The following is a 13,379-nucleotide window of genomic DNA, read 5'->3' as shown; positions in this document are numbered from 1 at the left end:
ATAGATAGATAGATAGATAGATAGATAGATAGATAGATAGATAGATAATCTGTTGAAGGATTTCCAAAATTAAAATTTTAAATTATTCCTTATTGGGACTTACAAAATTTTCTGCATGCTCCTGGCCATTGTTGAGACATGTCTTCAATTCTTGTACATTCAGTCAATTAAGGAAAAGCATTTGGGCTGTAGGATTAGCTGCGTGGAGACAGAGGAAAGAGGTGTTTGGCTCATGCCATACTGGGTATATTTACAGTCCTTGCTCACCCTCAAGTGCCTCCCACACGGAACTGCAGTCTGGAATGTGTGGCCTACACATCTCACACAATACTTTCTCCCAAAGGCAAGTAAAGCATGACCGGCTTCGTCTGAAGCAGAACAAACATTGTTTGTATTCAAAGTCTTCGTATTTTCCTACCAAACCTTGCTCAACATTAAATGCCACCAGCACGGATAGATATGGCAGTTTGCTTCTGGGTTATTTCTCTCCACACTATGCTCCCTCCATCCCAGTACCAACCTGGTCTCCATGAGCTCTTGCCTCTACCCAAACCACGGGGTGCCCTCCGCACTTCTCTGTGGGAGACTGCTTTCCAACAAGGATTAGGTGATGGTCATTGCATTAGTCTGAACTTGAGCCAGTGTGTTTCTAGTGCCATGGTGATATGCATCCATTGCTGCTCAGTCCATGCAAAACGAAGATCACAGTTCCCAACTGAGAGGGGCAGGCGTATGTAGAGTGCAAGGAAAACCCTTTCCCTGGTCCCATACTGCCCTAATCACAGATCCTCATGTAAAACTATGTAAAAACTATGTAATCACGTAAAGTTGTATCAGAAAACAACCGAGTTCAATTTCTGTCTCTACCAACCATGGGTTCATGACCTATGATAAGTCATTTTGGCTCTCTGAGCTCCAATGTCTTCACAGGTCAAGGTGGAAACACCGGTTTCATGATCAGTCATGTTCACTTGGAGGGGTTAAGTGACAAGGTCCCCCAAATGTCAGCATTTAAGCCAGCAAAGTTTCATTTCCTCATGTCATCCTGTGCCCACGGAGCATCTCCAGGGGTTCTTGCTCACTGGAGTCACTTCCAGTCCTGCCTATGGGTTTTGTCCTCCTGGATCACAGCAGACAGGTCAGAATTGATGGCAGGGTCCCCACTCAGCTACAGGGGGACTCATGCTGTGTGTGCAGAAGCACAGAACAGGAAATATTTGGTGCTCGGCAAACATGGCACCTGCAGAATTGTTAGAAGTGCCTTTGTGAGAAGACATCCAAATGGCCAACAGACACATGAAAAAGTGCTCAATATCGCTCAGCATCAGGGAAATCCAAATCAAAACCTCAATGAGATACCCCCTCACACCAGTCAGAATGGCTAAAATTAACAAGTCAGGAAAGGACGGATGTTGGTGGGGATGCAGAGAAAGGGGAACCCTCTTACACTGTTGGTGGGAATGCAAGCTGGTGCAACCACTCTGGAAAACAGTATGGAGGTTCCTCAAAAAGTTGAAAACAGAGCTACCCTACAACCCAGCAATTGCACTACTGGGTATTTACCCCAAAGATACAAATGTAGGGATCCGAAGGGGTACGTGCACCCCGATGTTTCTAGCAGCAATGTCCACAATAGCCAAACTGTGGAAAGAGCCAAGATGTCCATCGACAGATGAATGGATAAAGAAGATGTAGTATATATATGCAATGGAATATTATGCAGCCATCAAAAGGAATGAGATCTTGCCATTTGCAACGATGTGAATGGAACTGGAGGGTATTATGCTGAGCGAAATAAGTCAATCAGAGAAAGACATGTATCATATGACCTCACTGATCTGAGGAATTCTTAATCGCAGGAAACAAACTGAGGGTTGCTGGAGTGGGGGGTGGGGTGGGAGGGATGGGGTGGCTGGGTGATAGACACTGGGGAGGGTATGTGCAAGACTGTTGAATCTCAGATCTGTACCTCTGAAACAAATAATGCAATATATGTTAAGGAAAAAAAGGAGAAGAAGAAGATAGTAGGAGGGGAAGAATGAAGGGGGGGAAATCGGAGGGAGAGATGAACCATGAGAGACGATGGACTCTGAGAAACAAACTGAGGTTCTAGAGGGGAGGGGGGTCAGGGGATGGATTAGCCTGGTGATGGGTATTAAAGAGGGCACGTTCTGCATGGAGCACTGGGTGTTATGCACAAACAATGAATCATGGAACACTACATCAAAAACTAATGATGTAATGTATGGTGATTAACATAACAATAACAAATGAAAAAAAAAAAAAAAGAACTGCCTTTATGGTCATCCTTTTTATAGTTGTTTCCCCCATGGAAGAAAGGAGAAAAGGACACAAAAGCAGACCACCTGAAATGCCAGTCACTGGTATTTTCCCCACTCTGTATTTAGATAATCATTAGTGGTTCTTTGAGTCAACTCCCTTCTTTCAGGACCGGATCATTCAGATCCACACTTCAGACCTCATGCTTATTTTGGGGGTTCATATCCATTCTAAATCAGATTTTAAAACACATAAATGGGGGAAGGCTCCATAAGCATTTCCCCGTGGCTATTTTTACAGGAGTCCTGGACTTGCAATGGACCAAAAAACAAACAAAAAAAGGTCAACATAAAAACTTACATTTGGGTCCATTGAAACCAGATGCCCATATGGATCACCACCCTACAGAGTTTCATTTTGTTTTGTTTTCAAATACAAGAGTACGTGATTCAAAGGTCCACCCCTTTGTGTATTAACAAAGGGAGGTGGGGTTACAAGGTAGCTATGGGTGCTTACCTCTTCATTTTGAATCTCCCTGACTCAGCAGATACAAAGAGACTTCCATCTCACATGCACAAAGCATGTGTTTTTCCCCGGAGTGCTGAACACAACAGGGAGGCTTCCATTGGATCCATTATTTGTGGGGATTTTATCGGTGGTTGATGGCTCAGAGGAGCATTTCAGAGCAAAGTAACAAAACTGGCCAGAAAAGCTTTTTTTTTTCTCTTCCCACAAATACTTTTTAAACAAAAGAGTCTGTTCACTTTCTATAAAGTAGGCATGGATGTGGCTTCAGAGCTGCAGTATGGTCCATTGGCTGTGAACAGATGCCTAAGAAATGCCGCTGCTCATCCATACAGATGGACGCATCTCTGATTTCCTCCCCTGGGTACTGTCTTGTCCTCCCAGGAGGCTGAGACGTTTGTCCTCCTGAAGATCAGCTCTTCCTAGACCACGTCGTCATTAACCACTGGCCTCATCCCTGTGGTTATAACCCGTGTTTTCTGTATTCAGGCAAATAATGCAGTCAGTGACTCCGCCTTATGAGCAAAATCGCCTAAGACCCAAAGACTAGCCATTGTACATGTTTAAAAATTACCTAAGAATCACTCCTGGGTATCATTAGGAGCTAAAGCTATGGAACAAACTCAAAGTAATGCATTAGATTTCTGTAAATATTGGCTTTGGGTCGATTTTTTTTTTTGAAAAGGCAAGGGGTTAACGGGATACCTTTACAAACGGCATCTGTAATTAAGTATGACTGTTTAGAATGCATTAGGTTGTGTTTAGGAAAAAATTGGCTTTCTCATAGTTTATTAAATAAAAAAACCCCACAAATAAGTAAATACATATTCTCAAAGAGAGTTCCCTTTGGCAGAGAGATTTCCATGTGGTTGCTATTTGCCAAATGAAAAGCCCAGTAGGCTGGAAGAATTTACTGGAAAGGGTAGTAGAGGACAGCTTCTCTGCTGTGTTCTTTTTTTAGGATTCTTTTGGGGAATTAATTCTTCACACTCAGGGTTATTGCCAGGTACTTCACAGTAACCAAGAAATTGTTGTTTCTGTAAAGGAAGTAGAGCTTGCGTTCATGGCGTTGGCCATGTTGTGGAGTCAGGCTAATAGCAGAAGTGTCCTTCTATTGCCCCATGAGCAAGGGTGGTACCCATTTGGCCGTGGAAAATATGGAGTCAGCCATCCTTATGTAGGCCACCTGAGAGCAGGACCCTCCCTCGTTTGTGTGGGGTGCTTTCCTTCTGCCCTTCCTCCTTCCCCGGTTTCCATGAAAGTGGTCAATGGAGGGAGAGGAGGGACTGTGTGAATATGGGGTCTTCTCATGGTGCCCTTTTGGGGGGCACTACAGACATCTCATTACGGTCAGTGTTCTTCAGCTGCACGTGAAGGGTCTCTGTGGTGGGTTCCTGTTAGAGGCCATGCGCAAGCATGTCGTGCACTCCTAAGTAAATCTCAGTGTACAAACTAAACATCTGCATGCCCACCGTAGACACAGGGCATTGGTCTGTCTGAAGGCTCTGAACAGAGGACTCGGTTGGCAAAATTCTAACACAATGCTTGCCAAAACAGGCCAGTTTTCTCCATGTTCTTAAATTGCAAGGACTCACAAGTGGCCATGGTTTTTAACTTACATGGTGCTCATGGAAGCTTTCTGGGGAACATGGTGGCCATCGGATTCCTTCATAAGCTCCTGGAGAGACAGCTTTTATGTCCTAGCCTCCTGATGGGAGATGCATGCTTCCCACTGTCTGATCCTATCTCTGCAAACTTGGCTCCCAAAGCACCATCACTTCCTGGGTTGGTGTGACTCAACCAACTCCCATGGACTGTGCTAGAAACCAGCTTTCTGCAAAATGTCAATTCCAGACACTGGTCTTGGTTATCGTCCATGAGTCCATGAACAGCCTTGGAAATTGGCAATTAATATGGTCATGTCAATACCAGCTTAGCCTGCTTTCTGTGCAGGTGGGCCCAACTGAAGCCCGATTAAGTCCTCAGTGTGTTAATCCAATTAGGGTTGTGCCCAATCCCAACGAGGACCCAGGCAATACAAGGGAAAGGTATGTCAGTCTCCAGGTATAGGGTGTTGATCGAGCCTTCACAGTGGACAGGAAAATAGTCTCTTTCACAGTAAGGGAATGTCTCTTTACTAAAAATTATGATAGTTTGTTCATCATGGATTTTGGGGGGCATTTGTTTTGTTATAATATTGCATTCAATTGAATTTTTTTGTGCCCCTTGGAATTTCATGCCTGAAGTGTTGATCCCACTTGTGTTAATGTAGCCCTGCCTTGAGTATCACGGCTGATTTTAAAGTATATATATATTTATAGTATATATATACTTTTGTATATAGTATATATATATATATATACTTTTGTGTGTATATATATACTTTTGTGTATATATAATTTTACACATACAGAATTATATATATATGTATACATATGTATGTGTATGCATATAATATACACATGTCTATATACATATATGTAATTTTGGATGTATAGAATTTTATATGTTTAAAATATAATATATATTATATTAACCACAGCTTTCTAATTGTATCAAAATACATTACATATGTGTGTAGATACATATTGATATATAATTTTTAAAAAGTTGTATCATATGCAGATGTGTATATGTATATGCATGTATAATTTTGTATGCATGAAATTCTACACATATACAATATGGTATGTATGCATGTACATGGACGTAATTTTAACAAGCTATATATACACACATACACATAGGTGTATGTAATTTTTATATGGACAAAAATTGTATACATGTAAGAAGATGTATTTTATTTTTTTATTTTATTTTATTTTTTTTAAAGATTTTATTTATTTATTTGAGAAAGAGAATGAGATAGAGACAGAGAGCAGGAGAGGGAGGAGGGTCAGAGGGAGGAGCAGACTCCCCGCCAAGCAGGGAGCCCGATGCGGGACTCGATCCCGGGACTCCAGGATCATGACCTGAGCCGAAGGCAGTCGCTTATCCAACTGAGCCACCCAGGCGCCCAAAAGATGTATTTTAAATGAACTAAATACATATACACACATACACATGTGTATATATGAATATTATATACATAAAATATATGTACTTACACAGATGTCATTGAATACATGCACATATGTATATATGATTTTTTTTTAACCCGCTGTGGTGGCCAAGGCTCAGGTAGGATAAGATGAGAGAAGCAACCACCTCGGTACAAAATTTCATCAATGAGTAAATCCAGCAGCCAAAATACATAATATTTTAATTACACACACACACACACACACACACTGTGCTCAGGGACCATAAACCTTTTCCCATAAAGCAGAGAAATGGAGTGTGCAGTAAGCCCTGCTTTGTAAGTTAAGACACTAACCTGTTTCATAAGAGACCTGACCTCTGCCCTCAGCTCTGGGGAGGTGACCCCTAAGTCTGTGCAATGTCCTGCCTGATAGGAGTCTCTGTTTTTGGCCAGAGACCTTGGAGCACTGGATCTTCTAATGTGATTTTGGGTGGTGGGCTGGCTGGGTGGTCATAGCAGACCGTTTTGGGGGGAGCTATCCACACTAGAGGTACGGCTGTCATGTCAGGTGGGGGCTTTGGGTCATGGAGTGTCAGCTCAGACCACAGGAAGGGCTGGAGACATGCGGGCCATTGACCATGGAGCCCCCAGTAGAGACAGAGGCTGACCTGAGCTCCCCTGGTTGGCATTGCCTTATGCACATCATTGTCGGAAGCTCCTACTATCTTCAGAAACACGGGGACGGGTCCACAGGAGCTCTGCCTTTGGGACTTTCCTGGACCCTGGGCCATGCTCCTTTCAATCTGCCTCCTTTGTCCTGTGCCCACAGTATACACCAAAACCACGAGTACGATCACTCTCAGGGAATCCTGGGGTCCTTCTTGTGAATTTCCAAAACTGAGGGTGACCTCAAGAGCCCCAAAACCTGTAGGTGGTACCAGAAGTGGGGGGGGCTACCAGAAATGGTTCCGTCTAATGGGAAAGTGGCAATCTCTTGCATGTATGCTGTCTTAGAACCAATGAAATGTAGCTCTTGGAGGTTCCTTTCGATCTTGGCTTCATCACAGCAAAATCTGTTCTATTTTTGTTCGTGTGTGTGTGTATGAGAGTGAGACACACGGTTGGGGCTGTCTAATGAGGTTCTAATAATAATGCTTCAAAATTACTGGAATTCAAACCTGTGAGTAGAAACCTGGAAATGCATGGGCCATGCATGACTAGCCTTTGCTTTTCATATTTTTCTGGGGATTTATCTTCTTTGCTTACTTGCATCCGCACATCTGTTTGCATTTAAATCTAGCGGAAGGAACCTGGGGAGGTTTCAATTTATTTTTCGTGGAGGGATTGGGAAACACAGGCACACCACCCCCATCTCTCCCCGACACTGATCCCAATTCATGATAAGGAGCATCTGCATTTCCCACACTGGCGACATCCAACAGGGAGAAGATTTCCTTCCAGGCAGAGCTCCTTGCTGGCCTGCCTGTGGCTTTTAGGAAGGCAAGTGATAAACTGCCATAACCTGTTTCCGTAGAGTCTACCACACATGACTTGCAACCATTGGACCATTTGGGAACAAAAAAGGCTTTTTTATACTGAAATGTGACCAATGTCAGAGCATGCAAGAGGAGACCTGCCTTCTCTTTATGGTGTTGTTGGCTTTGCAGTGGGTGGAATTGGAAGTGGGTTATCAAGGCAGGGCTGTGGGTCCAGCTTTCCAATATGAATAACAGACGGACATGTAGAGAAGCTTGGCAGACGCAGAATTTTGGTGGGTGACGCTGTGAATATCACTATCCTGCGAGCCAGTGGGGCCAGTGGGGGGCCTGGAGACCACCATGAGGATGGGTCCTGTAGACTGAAATTCCCGTCCCCGATTTCAAGCCATGGCTTCTCTCAGGCAGAGCTGTGCCCACCTGACATGCGTCTGGAAACACAGTACGTTGGCAAAAGGAATCCCTTTCATGCGCAGAACTGGGGAAGGTGCACACATCCACCTCAATACCACCATTTTCATGAAGCCAGGCAAATACTTGAGAAGTGTGTGGTGAGTGAGAAACAACTTGAGTTTGTGGCACGATGGTAATGTTTCGGAAGAGCCCACATTGACTCGGCATGATCTTTACACTGTGCAAACACAATTTATTTTCCCAAAGACTTGGGATCCAAGAGGCCGACACCAGCTTGCTCCCCAGGAACCAGTTGGGTGAAGCCATACAAATCCCGAGCCCTTGCATGGAGATGATCTTGGGGAATCCCAAAACCGTGATGATGTGAACATTTCTACAAGCACAAAACTATTCTACAACAAAAAATAACAGTCTCTTCTTTGTGTTCAGGCTGGTGGCAGACACATCTCCAAGAAAGCATGCGTGTATCTTGTGTTTTATTTTATTTATTTATTGGCTTCTGAGTTTTCTCTGCAAGAAAGACGTCGTTGGAGATTCTCAACTTATAAAAATATATTGTGCCCGAAAAGGCGCCCTTGGGAATGTTTGCAGCTGTATTACTAGATGATGAATTTATTACAGTTTCTGTAATTCTTCCAATCTTGACTAGAGTAACCAAACACAGACGTTCCTCAAGAATAAACCAGCACATAGATGCTGAGTTAACACTTCTGTAAGATTGCTGTTTCTTCAGCCTCAGGAGGACAGGAGGTACATGTTGACCTAAGCAAGTGCCCTTTTAGGTCACTGATGCAGTGTTTTGTCATGCAAAATGGACCATGCAGCTCTCCATGAAGAAATCTGAAGGAGGAGGACTTTATGTTTCACTGTGCCCATCAAAAGCTATTACTGGTTTGGAGTAGGTTCGATCAACCACAAGTACAATGGCATTTTATTGCTAGTGGAGGAAATGAAAAGAGTAATGAAGCTCATCTTCCAAAACAGTAGCAGGGGTTGAAGGAAAACCCAAGCACTGATTCCGTGAGTCTTACAAGATTTCACATGACTTCCTCAATGTTTAAGTCCTTATCAGGTTATTCGAGGCTCTGGCAAATGATGACCTTCAGGTCACATCACACTTCCCACCCGTTCTTGTCTGATCGTGAGCCAAGCGTGGTTTCTACACTTTCAAATACTTTAGAAAGTTCAAAGGATGGATATCTTGTGACACGATGTTTTATGGGCACATGGTCATGCTAATTCACTTATGGATCACCGTCGGCTGCTTTCTCTCAGCAATGGCCAATGAGGTGTTGCAGCAGCCCATATGGTCCACAAGGCTGCAAATATTTATTATCTGACCCTTCGGAAAGTTTGCTGCTCCCCAGTTTGGAAAGTTAGTTAGGCAAGCCCTGGTTTTGGAATTCTGTGGGTTGGGGAACAGACATGTAAGTAGGATGTCATCCATGCACTCAGGGTTCTTGCAAATAACGCGAGGAGACAGGACAGGAGAACAGTTGCACATTAGAAATCAGACACCCCAAAAAGGGAAGGGTCACACTGATGCTGGAAAACTGTAAGGAAGACACGCAACGGGGAGCAGGATCTTTGGGAATTAGTAGGGACAAGACAAGTCTTGGAGAAGAAGGTGCATCAGAATTGCGGGCGATCCTTCTTCAAGGTGGATGCGTTGGGAATGGCCTTCCTTCTAGTTGAATATGTTACCTGGGATGTCAAAAGCATCTTTTTGGATGGGGCTCAACATCCCAATCTACTATTCTGTCCCCCCTTGCCACACTGTATCCACAGCCTCAGAGCATCCCCTCTTGTTGAAACCCACGGCCCCTTTCCAGCCCCGTATCTGTAAACGGTGAGTCCACGATTCCTGACTCGATGGACGGTGATGGGAAGAGAGACAGAGGACAGGTGTGTGTTACTCTGGATGGAATCTACCCTGTACATTCTGATTTTCCACCTTTGGGGGAAATCCCATGAAATGTGTGAATAGTCAGTCAGCTTCTTGAAAAGTTATTTCGCACTGCCACATGTTGGGCATTAGATCATAAATGAGTTAACTTCCATGCAAAGTGCAATAGGGAATCCAGTAAGATTGCAGGAAAAAAGTTGTGAAACATCACATTTACAAAATCACGGTTCTTCTAGGGTTTTGATGTCTTTGGAATATGCTTTGGCTTCCCCCTGCAATTTAAAAGTGCCTTCTTGGTTTGAAAGCCAATATTTGTTCCCTAAGGTAACGAGCAATGAGCGATTCCATAAAAGAGGTTATACAGGTAAGGTATTGGTTAGGAAAGTATGCCCACTGGTCACCAGGCTCCACTCTGGAATACTTTTAAGTGCTCTAAAATCTTGTATTTGTTGTCATTTAACCTGTATTATCTTGTGTGAATGGAATATGCTGAAATTATCATTTGGCCAGTACCTTAAGGCAACGAACAACGTGGTGGTTCCATTGGCCCCGTGGTACCGCTGATGGCTCCGTGGGCACCGTGGGCCACCTCCGACAATAAGGAAAATAATTGTGTTCATAGTTCTTGTGATAATTAGGGACAGGCCAAGTGTCCTCTTTCATATGGTGACTTTTCCTTCCTTCCTTCTTTCCTCCCTCCCTCCCTCCTTTCTTATTCCCTTCTTCCTTCTTTCCAGAGGAGGGTGATCGCAGAAAAGGGAAACAGACATCAGAATGGGATAAATATCATTGGCAATATGTTTATGCTACACACACATGTTCATTGCAGCCCTATTCCTATTTGCAACGGCCAAAAGGTGGAAGCAACCCGAGGGTCCATGGATGGATGGATGGATAAACAGAACGTGGTCCATGCATAAAATGGAGTATGACACAGCCTTGAAAAGGAAGGATGTTCTGCACCTGCTATGATGTGGATGGACCTTGAGGACATGGTGTTGAGTGACATGAGCCAGACACAGAAGGACAAATCCTGTGTGATTCCATGTACACGGGGCCCCTAGAGGAGTCCCATCCACAGAGACAGAGAGTAGATGGTGGGGCCAGGGGCTGGGGGACCGGGATGGGGAGATGGAGTTTGAAGGGAACAGAGCTTCAGGTTGGAGAGATGGAAAGTTCTGGAGATGACGGGGGGGATGTTTGTACACCAGTATGAATGTGCTCAATGCCACTGAGCTATGCACTTAAGGTTAGAATGGTACATTTTATGTTCCTGGTATTTTACCATAATCTTTAAAATTTAAAAATGATGCTACTGCTTTGTTATGGAGTCAACATTCATTCTTGGGAGAATCTTCAAGATCTGAATAAAAACCGTCAGCCTGGGTTCTGGAGTAAGGAAGCGGCAGGTTAATTTTGTTTGCTTCTGAACAGCTGGGCCACTTGGCCTGTCCCTCATGTTTGCAGAGCATTTGGCTGCTTAATGTGCTCCTGGCAAAATCCCCAAGAACAGTTTGTAAACAGAGCCTAAAGCAGCATGGGGAAGGACTGTGTCACGGGAGCGAAGACAATGGGAAGGCAAGGGTCCATGATGAATCTGGGGTGACCCAGAAGAAGGCACGTGAGCTCTGGCACAGCCTATGTGTGCCTCATGAGGAATGTCCCCTTATTTGGGCAGTTGTGGGGGTGTGGAGCTGGCCAGCCCCCCTCAGGTCTCACCCCAGGGAGGGGGGAATGTCTAGTTTGATAAGCTCTGACCTGCTTGCAGAGAGCTTTGATGTGTCCTCCCCTCCACAGAGGGATAGAACCCCATAAATCTCCAAAAGAGCTGGAGTCTGCTGGGGCTTCTAATCCACCTGGAAAAAAATGCATTCCCAAATGCCAACAGACTTGCAGATATTTGGGGACAATACACAGCATGAGCAGGTGAGAGGATGAGCACAGATGGATTAATCCTGTGAGGGGCATGGATCCTGCAGGGAAGCCACTTATTCGTACCCTGGAGGGGGCTGGGAGAGGCAACCATTCCCCAAAGCAGAAGCAGGGTGAAATGAGAACGGAGGATGGAATGGAGCTTGGAGGTTCCCTTAGATAATTGCTGCCCTTGAGATTGAAGAAACTCGGTGCAGGAGCTGAATTTTAGCAGAGACATGACGGACACCCTAATGAATGACACAGCAGAGAGATAAATTTGTATGACGCAGAACAAGATATAGATGTAGACAGAGGATGAGATCAGGTTTTAGAAAGCAGGCGTGGTGGTGTTTCACTCGGGTAGCTGTGCCCAAGGAGGTTTTGGTCATCACATCTGGAGGGGGTGCTGCTGGCATGGGGTGGGTGGAGACCAGAGATGCTGCTCAATGCCCCATGGTGCACAGGATGCCCCCCATCAGAGTGGTGCAGCCCCAGATGCCAATAGTACCAAGGCTGAAAGACTCTGGGTGAGATCCAACAGATCCAATCCTACCTTAATAAAATGTTTCAAAAATAGAGGAAAGACATAGTGATTGGAGAAAATACAAAGAAATTGTGTGGCATGCATGTGTTGTATAATAACATATCAATATTTCACATATAAATATAAACAAAATATATAAAATAAATACAATAAATATACAAAATATATAAAATAAATACAATAAATATATAATATACAGTAAAATGTATCAAATATGTATTTCTAAATATGCACATAATTTCTTTGATGACATATATAATATATACTCTATGTATATATGTATGCATACATAATAAAATGCATAAATGTTATATATAATGTAAATAAAATATGTATATATAAAAATGTATGAATGTTATATATAATATAAATAAAATATGTATATATAAAAATGTATGAGGGCGCCTGGGTGGCTCAGTTGGTTAAGCGACTGCCTTTGGCTCAGGTCATGATCCTGGAGTCCCTGGATCGAGTCCCACATCAGGCTCCCTGCTCGGCAGGGAGTCTGCTTCTCCCTCTGACCCTCCCCCCTCTCATGTGCGTGCTCTCTCTCTCTCATTCTGTCTGTCTCAAATAAATAAATAAAATCTTTAAAAAAAAAAAGTATGAATGTTATATGTAATCTAAATAAAATGTTTATATATCATAAAATATATGTGTTATATAAAATAAATAAAAGATATACATATAACAGCATATATAAATATGATGTATAAATATACATATACATTTATCGCCAGAGTAAAAAAAACCCACTTACAATTTCAAATTGAAAGTTGTGATTAATAAGAAAAAAGTACAAAGATGGCTATGACAGATTGCAAAAAAGGTGACTCAGCCCACCAAGAGGTGGTTTATGTCCCCACCACTGAATGGGGGTTGCCTTGTGACTCACTGTGACCATGCAATTCAGGGAAAGCGAAGTCATGGAAATTCCAACTCTTGTTGCAAGGGGCTTGTGGTTTTCCTTCTAACAGCCCATAAAGAAGTGGAAGGCAGCCCGCCGTGTTGTGGGACATAAAGAGCCTTTTGTCCCCATTGCCCCGGCCAACAGCCAGGCACTCTGCATAAGCAGAGTTACCAGGAGCTGAGCAGAGATGCATGAGTGACCATGGCTGACCAAATCATCAACCCACAGAATGATGAGCTCAACAGTGATTGTTGCCTGAAGCCACTAAAATTTAGGGTGATTTGTTACACAGTGAGAACTAGCTGATGCATTGGTACCAATGCAGACCCATATCCTCGAAGGATAAAGAGAAAGTGAAGTTACCCCGG

The sequence above is a fragment of the Neomonachus schauinslandi genome, chromosome X, assembly GCF_002201575.2.
Source record: "Neomonachus schauinslandi chromosome X, ASM220157v2, whole genome shotgun sequence".
Classification (NCBI taxonomy): domain Eukaryota; kingdom Metazoa; phylum Chordata; class Mammalia; order Carnivora; family Phocidae; genus Neomonachus; species Neomonachus schauinslandi.
This window is presented reverse-complemented; position numbering follows the sequence as displayed.